Below are 16,053 nucleotides of genomic sequence, written 5' to 3'. Positions count from 1 at the left end.
GCTTTGTTGGCTCTGTGCATTGGCATCGCGCTACCAACGAACTCACAAGTAGGAAGATCGAGACCTGTTTGGTTCTAAGTATTTCTTCCAAGTGGCGTAACATGAAGCTGTGGCACGGCTCTGCGCTTGTGGGATGAGGAGGGTGGTGGGGGAGGGTCACATGGCGACTCGTATTCCACTTCAAGCCATAAGAGGAGTTCTTAGACATCCACTAAAGCAGTGCGGTGTTGGAATGTACCATCCACCCACTTTACTATTACAATATTAAAGACTTTTAATGAAGTACTGAGTGATGTTCTCTACACTCACTACAACAGATATTTCACATTTTTCTCTTGGATGCCACAAACTACTTTCTCAATTACATAAAGTCACATGATAGCGAGGTTAATAAGTTTCTTTAGACGAAACATTCAGTTACCACTTTAAGTTGGAAACCTGCAACGCAGTTGGCGCACACCCTATATTTTGCTACGTTTCATAAGGTAGATTGTTAAAAGTTAGCAATTAACGTTGAGTTGTGCTTACATACATTGTCATCGTATCGGTAGCATATGCCGGTACATAATTAGAAAAAACATCTTTGTGACTAATTCAGGTGGTTTAAATGTACGCCCGTAGCACTTAAAGAAGTCGACAAAGAGGATGGACTATTTTATGGTTATAGTTATCGTTTGTTCAAAGGAAATAAATACTTGTAGAATAATGGTTCTCACGTACGTATTATAATAGGACCTGATTTCCTGTCGTAGTATGAGCAAGCAGAATGTGTGAACGGCAAAGCAGCAGCGCATCCCGGAAACACTTCAAGTGTAATACACCCAGGACGACACAGTCCTTTATTCTTCACTCTTCGTTTGTGGCTACACCCGCAGTGACACTCTCAATCACACGACTTCGTCTAGAGTGCTTCACCATCTTATGCAGTATATTTATTTTTCGACGTTATCCAGACCTAATTATGGCGACGAAAGCTTTTGTATTTTTAATGATATTTATTCTTTGTATTATTCTGTTTTTGTCACTGGTGCAAGTAAGCATTTTAGAAAGATTAGATTAGCCTTTGAAAGGATACTAATTCTATATTTTCTTGTCAGTCAGTGGATATACAGGGTAAAGCCGAATTCCAGCGTAAAAATTTCAGTTATTCTGGGATACTTTCTGAGTATTATGGTGTAAGGGATCCGTAGTCTCCAGATTTGCATTACACTGAAAACATCTGTACATCAGATCTGTTATCGACGATATGCCTGTTAGGAAAAAAGCATTTTCGATTTGGTGCTTGGTGTAGGCAACAATAACGCCCATTTTATTCTTCGCCCTCAAGCTTGCATTCAGTACTGCTCGGTTTTGTCCCGCCGGTGGCGTTTTTGACATTTCTACGTTAACAGTGCTGCACAGCAATGTGGATATGTTTCTTAGTGAAGTTTTGGTCGACATGCGCCTTGATTATTGGTTCAGTGAATGCTGTGGAACGGTGGCACGACGACACTAAGCCGAGGCGTTCCCGCAGCAACAACCACATTGCATCTGTGTGAGGGTTGTTGCCTTACTGGTTTTTGTATTGTACGAGCTGGTGGTTGCATATTACAGGCTTTTTCACTGTTTTGAAGGTATTTTCGCAGAAACAAAGGAAATGAGGTAACAAACCGAATAAATCATAATTGTAATGTTACTATGTAACCTTACAACAAAATTCTCAAAAAGTATTCCTAAACAACCTCCAAATTTTGTCTATGAACTTCGAGTTCACTTTGTGAGGTACAAGATGTGGCAAGAATACGTGGTGATTGAAACACTCTTCATTAATGTTGTTTACAGGGTTGCAAGTTTCACCATTTGTTCCGGTTTATCTGTTTTGTCATCTAATTTTGGTACTCCTTTTTTTCTTACCGTGGACTCACTAATAATAATTTTTTTTTTTTAAGTTCGTGTTCATGTCAATATTTTCCTGAATTTCAGAGGAACTTTATAAACGCCAGGGAACAATAAAATGGTTGTTTGCATCCCTGTACGTATAATGAATGTTCATGGTGGTTACGGATATGAGTTGGTAACACAACCAGTCAGTTCTTGAGAATAACTGCATAACTGTTTGCGTCAGACTACACTCTGCGCTTGGGGCCGGCGTTTTGCCATTATCTGCTTGAGACTTACCGGTTCAATTGGTTGTCTTCGTGATTACAACAGATTGTTTTCAGTTGATGACATCCGTAGTGATTAAACATTTATTGTATTACAAAAAGTTTTATTTAATCGTATCTCTTAAAAGCACGCCGCGAGGGATTAGCCGAGCGGTCTAAGGCGCTGCAGTCATGGACTGTGCGGCTGGTCCCGGCGGAGGTTCGAGTCCTCCCTCGGGCATGGGTGTGTGTGTTTGTCCTTAGGGTAATTTAGGTTAAGTAGTGTGTAAGCTTAGGGACTGATGACCTTAGCAGTTAAGTCCCGTAAGATTTCATAGACATTTGAACATTTTTTTCTTAAAAGCACACCGTCGTCAGGCCACGAGTGGCCTACTGGGACCAACCGACCCGCCGTGTCATCCTCAGTGGAGGATGCGGATAGGAGGGGCGTCGGGTTAGCACACCGCTCTCCCGGTCGTTCTGATGGTATTCTTGACCGAAGCCGCTACTATTCGGTCGAGTAGTTCCTCAGTTGGCATCACGAGGCTGAGTGCACCCCGAAAAATGGCAACAGCGCATGGCGGCCTGGGTGGTTACCCATCCAAGTGCCGACCACGCCCCACAGCGCTTAACTTCGGTGATCTCACGGGAACCGGTGTATCCACTGCGGCAAGGCCGTTGCCAATCGTATCTATTACTACACATACGTTCCTCACATGAACACTAAAATCCCTACAATGCACTTTCGGAAAACGTTATTTCGTATTTTCACCATCAGTGTCAGACAAGGCAATTTACCTATCAGCATAGTAAAGTGGCTGTTTTAATTTGTTTTAGGATCAGTGAAAGTGTAACTGAAGATTCGCACAAGACTCCCCCAAATAAAAAACTGAAATGTAAACACACTGAAACGTATCTGAAGATGGGAAAATACGTTTCTTCGGTTAAACCGGGACCAAACGATTATCGGGCATTTTGTGTTTCACGCAGAAAGGATTTTACCATTTCTTACGAAAGATAAAACGACTTCCGTCAGCACTCAGAATGTAAGGGACATGAATTAAAAGAAATATGTAGTGTTGAATCAAAGAAACTGCAGAATTACTTCGCAAGTAGAAAGAATACAGCGGAACATCAATGTCGCTTCAAGTGAACTGGCTTTGGTGTATCATGCAGTGAAACACAGTCACAGTTACTGCAGTATGGATAGCGGAAATTAGCTCGTTCCACACTTTTTCGAAGATTCTGCCACGGCTTCAAATATTTCTTGTGGACGAACTAAAAGGGAAATGTTGGAGAAGAACGTACTGCCTCCTAAAACGGCTTTTTAGACCTTTCAAGAGGCTCAGAAAAACCTCAATTTTTTTCATTGGCAACAGAAAGATGTTCCCCGTTTGCATTCGCTATTTTGATCTCCTAATAGGAGTAATGGCAATGGCAAGGAAAGCGTTTCTGAAGAAGAGAAATTTGTTAACATCCAGTATTGATTTAAGTGTCAGGAAGTCATTTCTGAAAGTATTCGTATGGAGTGTAGCCATGTATGGAAGTGAAACATGGACGATAAATAGTTTGGACAAGAAGAGAATAGAAGCTTTCGAAATGTGGTGCTACAGAAGAATGCTGAAGATTAGATGGGTAGATCACATAACTAATGAGGAAGTATTGAATATGATTGGGGAGAAGAGACGTTTGTGGCACAACTTGACCAGAAGAAGGGATCGGTTGGTAGGACATGTTCTGAGGCATCAAGGGATCACCAATCTAGTATTGGAGGGCAGCGTGGAGGGTAAAAATCGTAGAGGGAGACCAAGAGATGAATACACTAAGCAGATTCAGAAGGATGTAGGTTGCAGTAGGTACTGGGAGATGAAAAAGCTTGCACAGGATAGAGTAGCATGGAGAGCTGCATCAAACCAGTCTCAGGACTGAAGACCACAACAACAAGAACAATAGGAGTAAAAAACAAACTTTCGAGTTTCATTGAAATTCGATGGTCGGCAATGAAAACATGGCAACTCGATCTGTCTGTGGGAACCTCGTAATTCCAGTAACCAGTAACTCCACGATTAATTAAAGGTTACAAAGCGCATGGATTTCTGTACTATATCAATAACTATACGTCTACTATATGGTTACACATGTAGCAACTTTATCTGTATCACTTTCCAGTGTTTTTTAAGAAACCATTTTAGTTCCCGTGTAAAATTTAACTAATTGATGTTATGAGACTTTTATTGCCTACCATCGAAATGCTGATGAAACCTCTTCTGGAGCAACTGATTGCCTTTGTGAAGTTCAGATATCCACAAGTTGGGTGTAAATAAGGTTTCTTCGTACGGTGCTGATAATACAAGCGTTAATTTTGGCACGAATAAATCAGTTGTTCAATCACTTCTCAATAAGAATAAAAAATATAAAGATATTATAAAGGCGAACTGCACTTATCATGTACTCCCCAATGCAGTTAATAATGCAAGTGGTAAATTATCGATGTGCAAAGCCTGTGTGCCCGTGCGGTTCTAGGCGCTTCAGTCTGGAACCGCGTGACCGCTACGGTCGCAAGTTCGAATCCTGCCTCGGGCATGGATGTGTGTGATGTCCTTAGGTTAGTTAGGTTTAAGTAGTTTACGTAGGAGACTGATGACCACAGATGTTAAGTCCTATAGTGCTCAGAGCCATTTGAACCTTTTGCGAAGCATAGTTCTACAAATTTGTAATCATTTCACACTTTCTGCAAAAAGAAGAGAGGAATTGAAATATTTTTTCCATTTCGTGGAACTGGAATGGACAGAGAAACTGAGACAAGTCCTCACAAGATGGCTTTCTTTGACAACAGCTGTAAACAGGATTCTTCTGCACTGTATGCCATCAAGAGCTATTTCCAATGTACTGGTGAGTGTCCAAAATCTTTGAGGTCAGTATTTCTAAATGAAAACTGAGAGTGGGATATGTTGCCAGAAATATACATCCATTTTGTCAGCGATGTTAGAAATCTGTTGGATACTGTTAAGAGAACATTAGTAGGTTGTGATTTGAGTGAGTGTCTTGGAGACTTTTAGACAAATGCATTTTCTAACTGATAAGTTTAAGTATAGGTAGAAGCATGGTTTTTATGGCTGCAAGACAAAGGAACTATTGGGTGGCTTTTCTCCTTATTTACAAAAGAAGTTTCATCACCAAATGGATTTTACTGTGTTTTACGTCAGTATCTGGAAAAAAGATATTACCGCCAGTAATCGATATGGAAGCAAGCTGGTTTTTTTCTTGGAGAATGAAATTGAATGTAAAGTATTTGAAACTGCAGTGGAAGTTCTTAACGTGAGAGATCACGTTTGTATTGATAGCTTGCATAAAGAATTCTCTGAAATAAAAACTAACTTGCTTGAAAGTGTGAACAACGACGGTAGTGATGTATCGTAGTGGTTAGGTTTCTTTTCAGCTGTACAAGAACGTAAAGTGCAGTATATGTATAAAATAGTGGGATTCTTGTTCAGTATACCAGCATCTAATGCTTTTGTGGAAAATATGTTCTCATTAATGAATAACAAAAATGTGTGTGAAATCTTATGGGACTTAACTGCTAAGGTCATCAGTCCCTAAGCTTACACACTACTTAACCTAAATTATCCTAAAGACAAACACACACACACACACACACACACACACACACACACACACACGCCCGAGGGAGGACTTTAACCTCCGCCGGGACCAATGAATAACAAGTGGAATGAGTCAAGAAGTAATGTAGTACAGAACTGATCGACACAGTGTTCCAAATTCTGGTGAATTTCAGTCATGTAAAGAATTTTTTTAATACGTAAAACTAGATCTTGCATTATTGAAACATGTGAAAACATCTAAAAAACATCATTAAAGGTTAGATGAATTTGTAGAAATGTTTTTCGTATTTGTAAATAAATCTCATAATTATAATACAAAGTGATAATTACACTGTACAACAAAAAACTTTTTTCAGTTACAGAGAAAAAAACATGGTGGACCTAACTAATTTGGACTTGGTGGATCTGAAAATGCAGTTAGATTTTCGGCATCGCTCTCCATTTTTTTGTGACGGAGGTTTTTAGAGGTCTGTCTCTAAAAACAGAGACTAGGGTGGTCTACACTAAATTTAGACAGTATATAATATATTTAATGCCACAAAACTATCTTACTCCAGTGCCCTGGGCCTAATGTACATTTTTACAAGAAAAAGTGCAACATTCATTTGCTCGATGATGATGTTGATGGTGGAGGGTCGAGTCTTTTTGATGACAACTTCCTTCTGTGGGATATATATCCTTCATGCTTCAAAAACCAATAGTAGTCACTTAAGATTGAATGGTTCCATCTGCCTTTATAGTGGCTTTCAATTCACAAAATGTCCTGATGGAACCTTTCTCCGTGTTCGTCCCTAACCGCTCCCAAATTGGTAGGGAAGAAATCTAAATGAGAATGAAGAAAGTGCATTTTTAGTAACATTCTGGATCCAAGATTTTTTATAGTTCTGTAGAAGAGTTCCCACTAATGTCACTGTTTCCTGCTCTTGTATTCCCTAGAAAACCTTCAACGACATCCTTAAAAGAACGCCAGACTGCAAGTTCCAACTGGCTTCATTTTTCTTCGAAGTTCTTATGCTGCATTAACTACCTAATTTGCGGCCCAAAAAAATTCCCTCTTTCAATTTGGTGTCACTTAATTCAGGGAACATTAGCATTTTTGTCCATTCCCTTGACAAAATTGCAGTGGGGGAGGGAAAATATTTTGAGAATCCACCAAAGGTACACATTTCACATTTTCTCTCCCTAGAGCCAATTTCTCTTGTGGTGGCTACTGTTTAACTGTATAATGGTTATCAGTTGCACGGCCGCCCCAAAGACAAAGGAAAAAGCAATATTTCGTGAAACCACTTTGGAGGCCAATTAGTAAACCAATCACCACACATTTTCCAATTTTCTTCCAACTGATCCTAGAAGACAGATTAAGGAAAGGCAAATCTACGTTTCTTGCATTTGTAGACTTAGAGAAAGCTTTTGATAATGTTGGCTGGAATACTCTCTTTCAAATTCTGAAGGTGGCAAGGATCAAATACAGGGAGAGAAAGGCTATTTACAATTTGTACAGTAACCAGATGGCAGTTACAAGAGTCGAGGCGCATGAAAGGGAAGCAGTGGTTGGGAAGGGAGTGAGAGAAGGTTGTAGCCTATCCCCGATGTTATTCAATCTGCAGTCTGTATATTGAGCAAGCAGTAAAGAAAACAAAAGAAAAATTTGGAGTAGGTATTAAAATCCATGGAGAAGAAATAAAAACCTTGAAGAAATAAAAACCTTGAGGTTTGCTGATGACATTGTAATTCTGTCAGAGACAGCAAAGGACCTGGAAGAGCAGCTGAACGGACAGTGTCTTGAAAGGAGGACATAAGATGGATATCAACAAAAGCAAAACTAGGATAATGGAATGTAGTCGAATCATATCAGGTGATGCTGAGGGAATTATATTAGGAAATGAGACACAAAATAGTAAATAAGTTTTGCTGCTTGGGGATTAAAATAACTGATGATGGTCGAAGTAGAGAGGATATAAAATGTAGACTGGCAATGGCAAGGAACGCATATCTGAAGAAGAGAAATTTGTTAACATCGACTATAGATTTAAGTGTCAGGAAGTCGTTTCTGAAAGTATTGGTATGAAGTATAGCCATGTATGGAAGTGAAACATGGACGATAAATAGTTTGGACAAGAAGAGAATAGAAGCTTTCGAAATGTGGTGCTACAGAAGAATGCTGAAGGTTAGATGGGTAGATCACATAAATAATGAGGAGGTATTGAATAGAATTGGGGAGAAGAGGAGTTTGTGGCACAGCTTGACAAGAAGAAGGGACCGGTTGGTAGGACATGTTCTGAGGCATCAAGGGATCACCAATCTAGTATTGGAGGGCAGCGTGGAGGGTTAAATTGCAGTGGGAGACCAAGAGATGAATACGCTAAGCAGATTCAGAAGGATGTAGGTTGCAGTAAGTACTTGCAGATGAAGAAGTTTGCACAGGATAGAGTAGCATGGAGACGTGTATCAAACCAGTCTCTGGACTGAAGACAACAACGACGACAACAAGTTTTTTTTTTTAACACATGCATAGAAAAGGTCTTAAAATACCTCCAACTGCAAAACCTAGATGGCGAGTGTTTATGAGAAGCGAAACTACTTCTAACTTTACCAAAGAAAGTGCAATAAGACCTTATTTCCCTTTTTAATATATTGAAGTGATTAATCACTCAGACTGGGCAGTGCTTTGAGATCTTTCTCCTGAAGCGTTGCTGTGTATAATTTTTTAAAACACTCTCGGGCATATATGTATCATAAATGAGCTTTACACAACAAATTTGGTCTATAGAAGTGTACAGCATCTCTCAGTGTTACTTGAAGCCCCCCACACATTGATCAGAGTCTCTGAACGTCATGGCATGGAATCAGAGAGAACCACGGTATTTCCCTGAAGAATCTCATTCCCCACTATTTGTATGCGAGTCCGTAACATAAACATCATCAGTGGTTACTAGAGGACCTTGCAACCAATCGTATCACAGACATTTTCGACGGGCGACATCATGCAAACCCTCAGATCAGGAAAGTCGCTGTACACGGCGTTCTTTGAAGAAAGCTAGCAAAACCCGCGGCAGATGGGCGGGCTGTTGCATTGTAGAAACGTAATGTAGAGTCGGCTGAAGGAGGAACTATAAATAAAACTCTAAAATCTTCCTGATGTAATCTTCGCTATTCATATTGACATCATTACTCTCGTGTGGGAGCCCCAAACTATCGTAGTTGTATAGGAAAATACACTTTACCACCGAGCACACCATCACCGGCGCCCATGTGACAGTGGCCGTCCGAGGTGTTTGTGGTTTCTGGACAATGGCTACCGCCATAATCCATGCATGCCACAAATCGAGACCGCTTCAGGCGTCGTGTCGTTGAAGAAACAATAGTGCACATCTGACTTACCCGATTTCCCAGCTTTTACTTAGTTGGCATACGTGGCTAAAAGCACCGACTTTTATTGCAGAGAGGAGGGACTTTCACCTGTGATACAATGAAAGTGAAGCTGAAAGAGTATCGCGTAAGTCAAACGCGGTGGGAAAAGGGGTTAATTACGCGTAACTGCAAAAGAATGAAATGCCGCGTAACTGGGTGGTCGGAACCTCCGTAAGGCGGGCCCCAGACTATGCCGGTGTCTGTAGGAAGATGGCAACGCCAGAAGACTGTAGCGAAATGCGGGAAGAGCTGAGAGGATCGACGTTTGGTGCGGTGACTGGCAGGTGTCACTCACTTTTGAAAACATAAAGCCGCCTTCAGACGATACTTCCACGTTTTTTTTTTTTTTTTTTTTTTTTTTTTTTTTTTTTTTTTTGTGTGTGTGTGTGTGTGTGTGTGTGTGTGTGTGTGTGTGTGTGTGTGTGAAAGGATAGCCTTACGAAACGCTGTCCATTTTCAGCAATTGAAGCCTTGACTCTAGAAATGTTTCCCAAAACGGAGAAATAGCTGTGCGCTATAGCTGCGCGCACTTTTGTATTTATGCGACAAATCTGCACAGTCATATACGATGTATAGTTTCTTCAACTACTCAGCGTCCAACACTCGACGTGGGCATATACCATTGGGGTGCTCCATCTACGAGCCAAGCACCCTAGACGCGCTGTACGATCGTTTCTGGCGATGCCGACGATGCGGCTGTCATCCCGTGCTGTGTATACACGGTGTTACAAAATGGTTCGGCCAAACTTTCAGGAAACATTCCTCACACACAAATAAAGAAAAGATGTTATGTGGGCATGTGTCCGGAAACGCTTAATTTCCATGTTAGAGCTCATTTTAGTTTCGTCCACCTACGCTCAATGGAGCACGTTATCATGATTTCATACGGGATACTCTACCTGTGCTGCTAGAATATGTGCCTTTACAAGTACGACACAACATGTGGTTCATGCACGATGGAGCTCCTGCACATTTCAGTCGAAGTGTTCGTACGCTTCTCAACATCAGATTCGGTGACCGATGGATTGGTAGAGGCGAACCAATTCGATGGCCTCCACGCTCTCCTGACCTCAACCCTCTTGACTTTCATTTACGGGGGCATTTGAAAGCTCTTGTCTACGCAACCCCGGTACCAAATGTAGATACTCTTCGTGCTCGTATTGTGGACGGCTGTGATGCAATACGCCATTCTCCAGGGCTGCATCAGGGATTCCATGCGACGGAGGGTGGATGCATGTGTCCTCGCTAACGGAGGACATTTTGAACATTTCCTGTAACAAAGTGTTTGAAGTCACGCTGGTGCGTTCTGTTGCTGTGTTTTTCCATTACATGTGATTTGAAGAGATGTATTAAAGTGAGCTCTGACATGGAAAGTAGGCGTTTCCGGAGACATGTCCACATAACATATTTTCTTTCTTTGTGTGTGAGGAATGTTTCCTGAAAGTTTGGCCGTACCTTTTTGTAACACCCTGTATAATGCGTAGACCACTATCCGCTTAACAATCCGTTCTGTCCTCTTGCTTGGCTTGCATTTCAAAAAATGGTTCTGATCACTATGGAACTTAACAGCCGAGGTCATCAGTCCCCTAGAACTTAGAACTACTTAAACCTAACTAACCTAAGGACATCACACATATCCATGCCCGAGGCCGGATTCGAACCTGCGACCGTAGCGTCGCGCGGTTCCAGACTGAAGCGCCTAGAACCTCTCGGTCACAACGGCCAGCTGGCTTGCATTTAACGCTAATCTCTCGACAAGCGCAAAGTCCCAAGCGACTGGAAAAAAGCGCACGTGGCTTCCGTATATAAGAGGGGTAAAAGAACGAATCTTCAGAATTCTTTAACTTACGAGGGGTTCCCAAAAGAAAAGAAAACTTTTTTAAGCATATTTATTCACATTTTAACCACAAACCTTCATCTCCTTAGTACTCTCCACTTGCGCTAATTTTTTATTCCATTTTTCAAAACGGTTTTTAAAGTATTCTGTTGTGATGCTTGACAGCGTCAGTGTCGTTTCTTCTTAACCTTAGCAACATCAGCAATACGCCTACATTTCATACCCCTTCTCGTTATATGAAATAAAAAAGAAAAGTCGCAGGGGTCAGCGTCGGATGAATATGGGGGGGGGGGGGGGGAGGCGGGGAAGAGGGAGGAACAGGGGTCGTACCATTCTTTTGGTTAAGAATTGTCGTACAGACGAGGCTGAGTGAGCAGAGCCAATGAGTCTCAGTCCAAAAACAACAAAAAAATCCTTGAGACCGAGAAGCGTATGTACACGAATCAGCACGGTCTTAAGAAGCATCGCTCGCACGAAACTCAGCTTCCCCTTTTCTCACATGATCTACTGCGAACTACAGATTAAGAGCAACAGGCAATTATCTGAAAAGCATTTAATTCGTGCCCCACTGCAGACTGTCAACGTAAATACGAGCATATGGAATAGATTCCACATACGTGAATGGCTCGAAGACTTCTTACGTAATGGAACGTAGTATGATGTCCTCGACGGCGAGTGTTTTCAGAGGCGAAGGTACCGTCTGGAGTGACGCATGGAAGTGGGATAGGATCATTGTTACTTTCTGTATACACAAATGACAGGGTGGGCAACAGTGTATGGACGTTTGCTGATGATGCTGTGGTGTGCGGGAAAGAGTCTTCGTTTAGTGATTGTAAGAGGATACAAGATGACCTAGGCAAAATTTCTCGTTGGTGTGCTAAATGGAAGCTGGCTCTTAATGTAGAAAAATGTAAGTTAACGCAGATGAGTAGGGAAAAAACCTGTAATGTTCGAATACAACATTACTAGGGTGCTGCTTGACACAGTCACATCTTTTAAATATTGGGACGTAACGTTGCAAAGCCATATGAAATGGAACCAGCTTGTAAGGATTGTAGTAGGGAAGGCGAATTGTTGACTTGGGTATATTGGGTAGATGTTGATACTTAGTTTCCTGCTACGGTTCAATATCCCCTGTAAGAACTAAAAGCCACGGCCTGATCACTGTGCAGTGGAGTGTGGTGTACACTGGGCACGCAAACGGAATAAGTTTAAATCCCTGTGCAGCCATCCACATTTGGGTTTTCTGTGATTTCTCTAATAGTTTAGACAAATTCCGAAATGGTTACTTATACACTGAAGCATCAAAGAAACTGGAATAGGCTTGCGTATTCAAATACAGAGATATGTAAACAGGCAGAACACGGCACTGAGATCGGCAATGCCTATGTAAGACAAATGACCAGCGCAGTTGTTAGATGGGTTACTGCTGCTACAATGGCAGGGTGTCAAGATTTAAGTTCGAACGTGGTGTTATAGTCAGCGCACGAGCGATGGGACACAGCACCTCCGAGGTAGCGAAAGTGAGAATTTACCCGTACGACCATTTCACGATTGTACCGTGAATATCAGGAGTCCGGTAGAACATCAGATCTCCGACAACGATGGGGCCGGAAAAAGATCCTGCAAGAACGGGACCGACGACGACTGAAGAGAATCGTTCAAGATGACAGATTTGCAACCCATCCGCAAATTGCTGCAGATTTCAATGCTGGACCATCAGCAAATGTCAGCGTGCGAACCATTCAACGAAACATCATTGATATGGATTTTCGGAGCCGAAGGCTCACTCTTTGACCTTTGATGACTGCACGACGCAAAACTTTTCGCCTCGCGTGGGCCTTACAACACCATCATTGGACTATTGATGATTGGAACACTTTGCCTGGTCGTACGAGTCTCGTTTCAAACTGTATCGACGTGCACGGGTATGAAGACAACCTTATGAATATATGGACCCTGCATGTCAGCAGGGGACTGCTCAAGCTGGTGGAGGCTCTGCAACGGTGTGGGGTGTGTGCAGTTGGAGTGATATGAGACCCCTGATATGTGTAGATATGACTCTGACTGGTGACACGTACGTAAGCATCCTGTCTAATCACCTGCACCCATTCATGTCCATTTTGCATTCCGACGGACTTGGGCAATTCCACCAGGACAATGCGACATGCCACACGTCCAGGATTGCTAAAGAGTGGCCCCAGGAACACTCTTCTGAGTTTAAGCACTTCCGCTGGTCACTGAACTTCCCAGATAGGAGCATTATTGAGCATATCTGGGATGCCTTACAACGTGCTGTTCGGAAGAGATCTCCACCCTCGTACTCTTACTGATGTATGGACAGTCCTGCAGCATTCATGGTGTAAATTCCCTTCAGCACTACTTCAGACACTAGTCGCGTCCATGCCACTTTGTGTTGCGGCACTTCTGTGTGCTCGCGATGGACCTCCACGATATTAGCCAGGTGTACCAATTTATTTGGACCTTCAGTGTAGAAGAGCACAGCTGATACAGCTTCCTCGTCCTTGCCCGTTCTGAACTTGGGCCCTGTTCTTAATAACATCGTTGTCGTCGGGATGTTACCCTTTAATATTCCCGTCACCATACGATACTACCGATTTGCCAAGAACCAATCATTCTGCGACGTTCGAATACATTCACATGTTGACGCTGTGCTCATGCTTTCACTGGGGAGCCCGCATCTCGTGGTCGTGCGGTAGCGTTCTCGCTTCCCACGCCCGGGTTCCCGTGTTCGATTCCCGGCGGGGTCAGGGATTTTCTCTGCCTCGTGATGGCTGGGTGTTGTGTAATGTCCTTAGGTTAGTTAGGTTTAAGTAGTTCTAAGTTCTAGGGGACTGATGACCATAGATGTTAAGTCCCATAGTGCTCAGAGCCTTTCACTGGGGAAACTAGCAATTGTTTCATGTTTCCATCTCAGCTGACAAGTCTTGACCGGCAAACTGTGATAACACTATACTTACCCGCCGCACACTAGAGGGCTTTGCTGTATTTACCCGTACCCCAGTTTACTAAAATGATATCTCACTACTGATAGTCGGGGTCTCCCCGTTAATAATGCCATACGATCATTGGATTTTATTTATTTTAGTTCTACGTGTGTTCAAAATTTAGGCTCGCTCAGGCCATTATTTTTGGGTGTTAAAGTTTTTGCAAATAGTGGTACATAACGTTGAATGTTGGTGCTGAGATACAAATTTTCAATCCACCGATGCATTTCGATGTACGAACGAACATGTGGAAAGTGTGAGAAGGCTGCCGGCCTAGCAGAAAAGTAAGATTACTGTAATTATTTTGGCTGCCACCCCGCGCCATTCACAATTACTCCGTGTAAGAACACGAGTAAAATTTCGAAAAAAAAGTCACAGAACTGTGTTTATTTCCAAGCGTAATAGACGTGCAAAGAACAGCAGCTTCCCCACTTTCCTATTCTCTTCCTACTTCTCACATCGACAATCGAATTAGCGCAGGACCTCTACACAGAAAGAAAAGTAATGAAAGCACCAATTCTCAAAGTTGAAAGCACCATTGTAAAGGTACAGAACAATAAAGATTTAGAGCCGCTTCAGTGCAACCAGTGAAACTTTTGCTGCATACTCGAAACTACCTGCCAACAAAATGCCACATGTTGCCAAGGTTGTTTCGACTACGCCACAGACGTTTCGTTGCGAAGTCTTTACACGTCCTCCATACAGTCCAGATCTCTCCCCGTGTGATTTCCATATTTTTGGAGCCCTGAAGAAATACGCTCGAAGCCGTAGATTTGCTCCTGACGAAGAGGTGCACGCCAGACATTCATGGTTCCTTAGGCAACCGCAAACATTTTTCCATGAAATCATAGACCCTCTTTTCTCACAGTGGGATAAATGTAATAAAAGTTATGGCGATTAGTTTTGAAATAATACACAGTTATTTCACTTTTTTCCATGTGCCACGTATTCGTGTGACTGCCTCTTATATCACTGAATAAAAAGCGCATCTGTGGTGCAGCTCTAATGTTTTCATCACACCCCGGAAGACGCCCGAATCACCTAAGACATATGACGTCAGCTGAAACAATACAACTACCGCAATCCTTTAATTTCAAGTGTAACGTCCGATAACAAATGATAAAAGAAATATTTTTTCGTGTGATATAATTACAAATTAACAGTTTGAGGATTCTTTCGTTTACTTGTACCATGAAATGTTGTTTTTGTCAAATTTCATGATTCTGGATCAACGGGTGCCCTGTAGGTTATGTGAGTTTTCGTGTATCGAAATTTCCGACATAAACGGCGATATCTTTTGATTGCATTGTCTTAGAAGCTTAAATGTTTTAATTGCCAAGGGACCGTTAACCTTAGTATGTGACATAAATTTCGACTTGATACCTGTAACCGTTCCTGAGAAAAAGGGCTTTTAACAAAAATGGCTCTGAGCACTATGGGACTTACCATCTGAGGTCATCAGTCGCCTAGAACTTAGAACTAATTAAACCTAACTAACCTAAGGACATCACACACATCCATGCCCGAGGCAGGATTCGAACCTGCGACCGTAGCGGTCGCGCGGTTCCAGACTGTAGCGCCTAGAACCGCTCGGCTACTCCGGCCGGCTGGGCTTTTAACAGTCAGACAGATAGATGGACAACAAAGTGACGCTATAAAGGCTTCGTTTTTACCGTCTCGCACGCCACGAGACGGTGGACGGACTAACTATCATTCATTTCAGTTGTTTTATGTTTACTATCGTCATCGTCATGCTCTCGTACATCGTGACAGGGGAAGTGTATGGCAAGACATACGGAACATATTTAAAATCTTTATGCATGCTAATATACACAGGAATGAGACGAGAGGAAGTGGCGAAAAGTATCACGACAATCCAGTATTGGGACGATTATTACGATCCAGTTTCACGGGGAACAGTATCATTGTAGTGTGCTACATTTCAAACTGTATATGCTGTAACTAATGTACGCACTTAAGTACAGCGTGGCGTCTCAGGAGTCGTAGAGGAAAGCCGAAACTGTCAGTGATATCCGCCAATCCAACCTCCA

General features: G+C 42.3%; 1 pseudogene; it reads right to left on the bottom strand.

Annotated features, from left to right (window-relative positions):
- Positions 1-2,688: 2,688 nt before the first annotated feature.
- On the bottom strand, positions 2,689-2,806 carry LOC126476020 (5S ribosomal RNA; annotated as a pseudogene).
- Positions 2,807-16,053: the final 13,247 nt, after the last annotated feature.

Source organism: Schistocerca serialis, chromosome 4 (genome assembly GCF_023864345.2).
Source record: "Schistocerca serialis cubense isolate TAMUIC-IGC-003099 chromosome 4, iqSchSeri2.2, whole genome shotgun sequence".
In the NCBI taxonomy this organism is placed as follows: domain Eukaryota; kingdom Metazoa; phylum Arthropoda; class Insecta; order Orthoptera; family Acrididae; genus Schistocerca; species Schistocerca serialis.
Note: the sequence above shows the minus strand (reverse complement) of the source record. Positions and strands in the feature narration are given on the sequence as shown.